At 42.7% G+C, this 7,843-nt stretch overlaps 1 non-coding gene across 1 annotated transcript; it reads right to left on the bottom strand.

The window, feature by feature from the left end:
- Nucleotides 1-7,285: 7,285 nt before the first annotated feature.
- Trnaa-cgc (transfer RNA alanine (anticodon CGC)) lies at nt 7,286-7,358 on the bottom strand. Its single transcript has one exon. It is a non-coding gene; the product is annotated as a tRNA-Ala (tRNA).
- Between the last annotated feature and the right edge of the window lie 485 nt (nt 7,359-7,843).

The following is a 7,843-nucleotide window of genomic DNA, read 5'->3' as shown; positions in this document are numbered from 1 at the left end:
AAACAGAATATTGAAAACTATTATTATTCTTATAATGATTGCAGATGACCCTATTATGTATGTAGGTCAAAAAGGAGCAATAAAAAGTATCAGTTGAAACAGCATGATCCAAATATAGGCATTATAGAAATAAAAATTAAAAATAATGAAATATATAAAATACGTTAGTTTAATAATATTAATATGTTTTCATGAGAACCTAGTTGAAGTTATCAGAGGTTCGAAACAATTGCCAAGATATATGTGTTATGCCTAAAGTGCCAGTTGACTGCGAACAATAAACTGAGGCCCTAATCACTAGAAAAAATTCCGTAAAGTTAGAAATACATGACAAATCGCTCCAACTAAGTACCTACATTTTAAAATTAAGAGCAACTTCAACTGGTGCCATCGCATAGAAAATGTGGGGATAACGCACGAAAGACTCTGGCGTAACAGAAAGTGTAACGAATCTCATCAACAGACTGCTTACACTACGCTTGTCCGTCCTCTTCTTGAATACAGCTGTGCGGTTAGGAATGCTTACCAGATAGGACTGACGGTGAACAAAGAAATAGTACCAAGAGGAGAGTAGTCGTTATGCGTTGTCATGCAATAGGGGGGAGCGGGAAGAGAGTGACGGATACAGTAAACGAGTTGAGGACGCAATCATTGAAACAGAAGCGTATTTTTTTTTTAGGTGAGATCGTTTGTGTCTCCTCCGAATGATATTTTGTTGGCTCCTACCCACAAAAAGATTCAAGTGCTGAAAGTAGTTTGGAACGTTAAGTTCCTTGGATCGTGAAGCCCATTTAAGGCTGATCATTCCATGCAACAGCGGGGAATGTTGGGTAACTGTAATTTTTAATTTCTTTCCATTCTCTCTACAATATGCACCTGCTTCAACGGACATCAGTTACGGTGCCATGTTTCCTGTAAACATTTACCATATTCCTGAAGCTACTGTAGAGAAAGCGTCAGAGACACCTCTATATAAGTTGTCACTCCTTTACAACATTGTCCTAATTCTTTTCATCACACGCCCGGGTTCCCGGGTTCGATTCCCGGCGGGGTCAGGGATTTTCTCTGCCTCGTGATGGCTGGGTGTTGTGTGATGTCCTTAGGTTAGTTAGGTTTAAGTAGTTCTAACTTCTAGGGGACTGATGACCATAGATGTTAAGTCCCATAGTGCTCAGAACCATTTGAACCATTTTTGAATTGTTTTCAAATCGTTACCAAAAACAAGTACGTGAGTTAGTTACCTAACGCATTTTGTACACTCTCCAACTTTCTTCCGTAACTTCGCATTCCGCACGTAAGTAATTAAATTAGTAACCTCCTTAAAGCTGTAAAATACTACGAAGAGATAACATTGTCCTGGACGGCGAGTGTTCGGCAGAGACAAGAACATCATCGGCAGTGGTCCGGGAAGGTGTGATAGGACCGTTCTTGTTGTGTATCTACATAAACGATCTGACGGATAGGATGAGCAATGGTCTGCAAACGTTTGCTGATGACGCTGTAGTGCAAGGGAAATTTTTCGTGTTGAGGAGGAGACAGGGTAACGTGAACAGAATTCCTATTTTGTGTGGCGAGTGGAAGATTACTCTAAATTTGGAAAAATATAAATGAATTCAGAAGAGTAGGAAATACAGTTTTTCAGTTCTGTAATGTCTGAATAAAATATTAGTCGTGTGATGCTTGATACATATTGTCGCAGACTGACATGAGAAGTAAGATTGGTGCTAGAGAACGTATATGGTGGACTAGGGTTTTGAGAATTTTAGGAAAGTGTGGTTCAGTTGTATTACTACTCTCCATTGCGGCTCTTGCATGACCTGCACTCTGTAAACCCATTTAAAATCAAACGAGTTCACATGTGTCCACTGTCCTTAGTGTTTGTAAATCACTTCATTGCTGCACACCTTACCCATGAACTGACAGAAACTGGACGTCAGGCTGTTAATGTTTTGTGTCTAACAACTCTAATAATAATAATAATAATAATAATAATAAAGTTCATAAAGCGCAATAGCAGCTCTTATGTAGGTACTACTCTGTCCTGCTGTCAATTCATTTATCTGTAATTAAGCGAGTAATGAAGCAATTTATAGACTATTGGAGATACTATCTACAACGTCGAGAAGACATTTGTTACGCATGTGTGTCACTTTTGTCACCAGCGATGAATGGGACACAGCACAACATGTGTGTTTAGTGGGTGGACTATTTGAGGAACATGTAACCTCCACCGCAGTAATGCTACTAAAGAGAAGAAGTAAATCTCTCTTAATATAATCAATATTAGAGTCTTACAAAATTGTGATAATAGTAACGATCTTATGAAAATAATTTACTTTTGTGACTGAAACAGAATCAAATCGTTTATTTTTTACGTCACAGAAATTTCGTTTTACCCCTCAGGGGTAATTACCCCAGGTTGGGAACAACTGCACTTGTGCAACCCATTCTTGAATACCACTAGAGCGTCTAGGATCCCTAAAAGCTCGGATCAGAGACAGACATTGAAGGAATTCAGAGGCGGGTTGCGAGATTTGTTACCAGTAGGTCCGACCAATACGCGATTGTTGCAGATATGTTCCGTGAACTCAAAGGGGAATCCCAGGTCGGAAGACGATGTTCTATTCGCAAGACACTATTGAGAAAATTTACATAATCGACATTTGCGGCTGACTGCTGGACGAGTCTAATACGGTCAACGTACATTACGCGCACAGACCGAGACGAAAAGTGAAATTAGGGCTTGTACGGAGTCATAGCGACAGTCATTTTCCCCTCGCTTAAGGCGAGTGTTGGGATGGTTCCTTTGAAAAGGAGACAAGTGATTTCCTTCCCCAAGCCAAGTCTATAGGCCCCTAATAACTACGCCATCGACGGAATGTTAAACTCTATACTTCGTTAGTTCCTTTATTCGAATTGAACAACATAAAAACTATGCTAGGTTAGCTGCTAGGCCAAATGTGTGTGTCGATGTTCGGATAAAATCTCCGAATGGGGGTTGAGAAATACTCTTTCGCACTAATTATTTTTGCTTATTACCATGACTTTCATGTGTTTTCCATCCTTTTTCATTTCTAGAAGTACGCAACACGTGATACACAATTGATAACGCACATTAACAAGCTCATTATTCACTCACAAAGCAGTTCCACGGTGTTAGCAAACTTGGGGAGAATAGGCGGGACTGCGGGAGCAGCCATCTTGCATTCTGGGGACGCGAGATTAAGCTGCGTCTTGTGTTTCTAATTGCCGTCTCCCATGAATAATTCCAGGGCAGCATCGGCGAACCTCGTTAGGGGAAGCCTGGCGGGATGCTTTACAGCTGCTGGCTAAATTGAGGAAATCGCAGACGTTTTAATCAGCTGGATGTACTGGAAGTGTCAGGAAGCCACGGCTGATAGCGATAGCAGCATGGGGTTGATCTCGGATTTGTTACGTAACAGCAGACGACGTGGAAGAGTGCAGCAGCAGTCGTGAGAGAACATTTACCTCTTTATAGTAGCTTCAGTAATTACATTTTTGTTTTGGTGCACTAAATGCAGACGACGTTGCGTAGTAACGAGTGTAAAACATGTATTTGAAGCTATTGCGTAACGAAATTGTGAGTTTTGTTTCCAGGAATAGCACGTTAGTGCTTAAAAGGACTACCGTGCTATTCATTTTTCGCGGGAAGAACATGTTAAAGATTGAAAGAATGTCGAAAAAATTAAATACCCACAAAATATTTTTACGCAAGGAAATTTCAGCGAAAAACAGTGGTTTTCGTTAATTTTAATGCAACCGTTGTGAAAACGTCATGTACTTGCAGATAACAAGCCAATAATCTAGTTAATGAATTTCCTACAAAACTAATTTACTAGTAATTAAAATAAAATATTGCAATAGAAACAGAGAAAACTGGTAAACTAACAATGATGATAACATGTGATAAACATATGTCGAGCAAATAACTGAAGGATGAAGAACTTTTGTTTATAGAATGAAACGGAACACAATCCTGTACTTTTTATTTACTTTGAAAAACGAAATTTTATTTACCGTTATTTACAGTGATAGCACAGTCAAAAAAGTTTGTATTCCTCATACTGTTTATTCAAACATGCGCCTTGGTCAGTGCTTCTGCGAAACAAGTTTTGTCCAGGTCAAATACTTAATATGCAGTAATGAGTATTGGGGCTACAGAAGTGCATGGACATAACAATAATAACAAAAGAAAAAAGTAGACTCGTATAAAAGGAGTAATGATTTGACTTAGTCCAGCAGTTTTGGAGAAGCAGTGGCCGTAGCGCGTGCAGGAATAAAGATTTCGGAACAGTTAACGTTGGAGGATTTCAGCATCTTTTTGCAGAGTCCCTGACGTCAGACACATAGCTCTGCCTGAAGTCAGTACATCAAGCCAGGAACGGTATGCCACCAAGGAAGTTAGTATCGACCCTGAATATGTATAGTCCGTAGTACAGTCTACAGCAGTTTGCAACATGGGTAACGGGATGTCGAACTAGATGAAGGACTGAAAATATATCGAACTGATTGAAATGACACGGTAAGCGTTTTCCAGCATAGTCGGTCAAAGGATCCGAGAAAACAAAGCCATCTCGAAAGCAGTATGGCGTAATTTTCGTAAATTTCGTTTCCCGAAGTATTACAACTCTTCAATAGAAGATATTCGTGTGCACAGGACAGGCAGCAGAGTGCTCTACTGGGAAGCACAATTTCTCTTTTCAAACTAAAAAATGGGTCTTAAAATACAAATTACAGTAACGACTCACATTTATTGTTGTTTGCATAAGTGTTTCGGAGCATTTTGATTATACTTCCATACTGAGGTGAGTTTATTATAATTAAAAAGGAATAGAGGCTTTTTGTGGCCAACCTGTAGCACTGCATGGCAGCAGAAGCCAAATTAAATTTCAATACAAGACTCAAATTTATGTGGCTACTTTGATCGCCTAGGTGAGTAGTAATTCAAAAGTAACCACCTATCAGTGTCACATACTTCTTTTCATGTTATATCCTAATAGTATCTGGAGTAAGCCCCCATTTTCAGTTCACGCAGTAGCTAGGTTCACGCCGTTGTTAGGTACCCTAGGCGTGACTGGGTAACATGCTCATGGAATGCAGGGGTATCCAGAGAGATTCCGTCTGCAGCACTTTCCAAAGGCATTGATTGAAAGCTAGAACACTCAGCCAATTCGACGATCGAGTTGACGATGGCGCAAATGTTCAACCAGTTTGAAACTTTCGGATCTGAGAAGTACTTTGAAGTCTTGGTTGTAGTCTAATACAGTTGTAGTCAATACAGTACTATCCGCATGGGCAGGCGCATTATGTTTCTTGTTAAATGAATTTTCCCTCTCAACTAAATAGTCAATTCGTGTTGGTAAATGTGATCTCCAATCAAATACGATTCTGAAAAACTTTTGGGCCAGATGGATAACGCAAAATAACACATTAACCTCTCAGTGGGAATGTATGATAATGTGGGAGCAGAGGGCTCTACGTTGTCCACAGTAAGCTGGAGATCACGTTGGGCGAGGTTAGAGCGACTGTAGCGCCAAATGCGTTTCACCTCACAACAGTTTAATGTACGGCAGTGATCGTCGATCGGCGAACAGTTACCGTGCACTGCGATGGTGTTATTTATTAAAAAATGGCTCCGAGGCAACATTTGGATGACTTCACAAGGGGGGCGGGAGGGGGAGGATCATCAGGAAATCAGAAGAACGACGAAGTGTGACGTTTGTAGCCCAGGAGGTCGGCATTTCTCACAGCATTGTTTCACGAGCATTCCGAACCACAGGCACAGCTGCCCGAAGAAGAAGAGGCGGTCGACCACTGTCAACGGCAGCAGCGGATGACCGCTACATTGTCCAAAAGGCAGGAATGGACCCATGTCAAACAACGGGTTCAATTGCAACCGCCTTTAACAGAACTTCAAGATATACAGTCTCAAGCTGCACGGCGACTGCATGGGAGTCGTCTATTTTCCCGACGATCAGCACGTTGTGTTTTGTTGACACACCCACAACGGGTTTGAATCCCGGCGGGGTCAGGAATTTTCACCTACCTCGAGATGACTGGGTGTTTGCGTTGTCCTCATCATTTCCATCATGAAAGTGGCGAGATAGGACTGAGAAAAGGTTGGCATTTGTACGGGAGCTGATAACCGTGCAGTTGAGCGCCCCACAAACCACACATCATCATCATCATCATCATCATCATCATCATCATCATCATCATCATCATCATCATCAGGGCGACACTGTTTTCGATGGTGCCAAGAGCATAGGTACTGGGTCACCGAGGAGTGGGGTCGCGTGCTCTTTTCGCTTGAGATCAGATTCACTCTGAATACTGTTCCTGTATGCACCCTCATGTAGCGAAAGGTGGAAACACGCAGTGACCCAGTCGAGTATGATGTTTTTGGTAGTCCATGTGTGTGGAGGCATAATGGTACATCAAGATAGTGACCTCCAAATCTTTGAATACAGTACACTGATTAGTCAACGTTATCGTGAAACTGTTATTGTGACACTGTACTCCTCCTCGATACGTGTCTTTTCCGGGGTCCATTCGGCCTGACTTCATTTCTGTGGATCACAGCGGTCGACCACATCGAACGGCGCAGGTGGAAAAGGTTTTAGAACGAAAGCATATTCGGTGAATGGACTGGCATGCCCTTTACCCCGACTCCAATCGCATACAGCATGTGTGGGATACGGTTGACACACATATTGCAGCACGTCCACATGCACAGCGACCATCCATCAGCTTTCAACCTCGTTGGCGGAAGAAATGAACGACCTACTTCAAGAACTCCTTACCAACCTTGCAGCCAGCATCGGAGCATGTTGCAGAGTATGCAGTAAGTCAGGGGTAGTGGTCGCACGCTCTATTAAAAACTGTGTCCCGGCTTTTGTAATGCCCAGGAGACCAGTCTTCAGTGTAATTGTCTTTCTGTAAAAGTGTCATTTCGGCTCGTCTTATTGCATATTCCTTTCAGTTATCTTCTGTATTATACTGTGAATGTTCTTTCTATATATTGAACAAGTTTCATCGAGGTTTGTTAGTTGGCAGTACCACATTATGAGAAAATTACTTTCATCATTAAGGTGGTGGTGGTGGTTAGTGTTTAACGTCCCGTCGACAACGTGGTCATTAGAGACGGAGCGCAAGCTCGGGGTAGGGAAGGATTGGAAAGCAAATCGGCCGTGCCCTTTCAAAGGAACCATCCCGGCATTTGCCTGAAACGATTTAGGGAAATCACGGAAAACCTAAATCAGGATGGCCGGAGACGGGATTGAACCGTCGTCCTCCGGAATGCGAGTCCAGTGTGCTAACCACTGCGCCACCTCGCTCGGTGCTTCATCATTAAGTTCTGCACACTAGGGTATTAAGTGATCGTTTCAGCAGTGCTCTGATTGTTCTTGTCCTTTCCTGTGCACAGAACCATTTTCTACCAAAGATCCTCACTGGACAGCAGGCAGTGTGAGTACCAGCCTTGTGGTTGAGGGCCGCCTGCTGTTGCAGTGGAGTACTCGTACAGCGCGCAAGTTTACGTTCGGCGTAATTTACGGAGGAGGGTATCAGGGGCGACTTCGTGAGCACGGTTAGTGGAGCCGTGGCGCGCTGCAGTCTGTCTCACGGCCGATAGCAGCCTCTGCCCGACAACAGCTGAACGGTTGCCGCACGTGCAGAGCGGTGACTACATTGGAGTTAACTGCTAACGGATGGCTCGGCAGATCGCTTCTCGGGTGTACAGCGTAGCGTACGTAAATTCGCCGGAAGTCACTGCAGAGTATGTCGCAATGGGTACTCTGAAAAATTAGTCGTCAAACACTTT

Source organism: Schistocerca gregaria, chromosome 6, assembly GCF_023897955.1.
Source record: "Schistocerca gregaria isolate iqSchGreg1 chromosome 6, iqSchGreg1.2, whole genome shotgun sequence".
Classification (NCBI taxonomy): Eukaryota; Metazoa; Arthropoda; class Insecta; order Orthoptera; family Acrididae; genus Schistocerca; species Schistocerca gregaria.
This window is presented reverse-complemented; position numbering and strand designations above follow the sequence as displayed.